Source organism: Gopherus evgoodei, unplaced genomic scaffold, assembly GCF_007399415.2.
Source record: "Gopherus evgoodei ecotype Sinaloan lineage unplaced genomic scaffold, rGopEvg1_v1.p scaffold_31_arrow_ctg1, whole genome shotgun sequence".
NCBI classification, from domain to species: Eukaryota; Metazoa; Chordata; order Testudines; family Testudinidae; genus Gopherus; species Gopherus evgoodei.
Window position 1 is genome coordinate 2,308,072 of NW_022059983.1, and position 1,047 is coordinate 2,309,118.

The window sequence follows — 1,047 nt, forward strand, 5'->3', positions numbered from 1 at the left end:
TAGTGCCCCTCACTCCTGACCGGCAGCCCTTGCTCTTCCAGCCCCCCTAATCCAGCTAGTGCCCCTCACTCCTGACCTGCAGCCCCTGCTCTTCCAGCCCAGTGCCCCTCACTCCTGACCGGCAGCCCCTGCTCTTCCAGCCCCCCCAATCCAGCCCAGTGCCCCTCACTCCTGACCGGCAGCCCCTGCTCTCCCAGCCCAGTGCCCCTCACTCCTGACCTGCAGCCCCTGCTCTCCCAGCCCCCCCAATCCAGCTAGTGCCCCTCACTCCTGACCGGCAGCCCTTGCTCTTCCAGCCAGTGCCCCTCACTCCTGACCTGCAGCCCTTGCTCTTCCAGCCCCCCTAATCCAGCTAGTGCCCCTCACTCCTGACCGGCAGCCCCTGCTCTCCCAGCCCAGTGCCCCTCACTCCTGACCGGCACTGACCCTGGTGCCATCCCTGCAGGCCAGCGGCTGTTGCAGCGGGAGTTCTGTGCCCGTGGGGTTCAGGCCGAGGCCGGGCGGCGGGGGCCCCGGCGGGCACCCCCAGGCGAGAAGCCCTACGAGTGCAGCGAGTGCAGCAAGCGCTTCACCCTCAAGCACCAGATGGAGACGCACTATCGGGTGCACACTGGTGAGCGGGACCCCCCTCCAGCCACAGCGCTAGCCCCCTCGTGTGGGGACCCCTCCCCCACTGGCCTCAGCCCTCCCAGTGTTGTGTGCCCCTCCTTCGGGGGCGTCAGCCCCTCCCAGGGCTGTGTGCCCCTCCCCCAGGGGCATCATCTCCCCCCACCAGTGCTGTGTGCCCCTCCCCCAGGGGCATCATCTCCCCCCACCAGGGCTGTGTGCCCCTGCCCCAGGGGCCTCAGCCCCTGGTGCTTCCTGGCTGTGTTGCACCCCTCCTAACTCCTGGGAACCGGGTACACGTACTTGCCTTGTGCCCCTGCAGGCTGAGGCATTGCTCCCACACCATCGCCCCCAGCCCTCCCTCCACTGGGAGTCGGGGGCACTCTAGTCCCCCCATCTCCCTGGGTCTTGGGGGGGCAGCCCTAACTTCTCCCGCACCCA

The 1,047-nt window shown here is 68.8% G+C and overlaps 1 pseudogene; it reads right to left on the minus strand.

The window, feature by feature from the left end:
* LOC115640389 overlaps positions 1–437 on the minus strand; it is a 4,445-nt pseudogene extending 4,008 nt beyond the window's left edge.
* Positions 438–1,047: the final 610 nt, after the last annotated feature.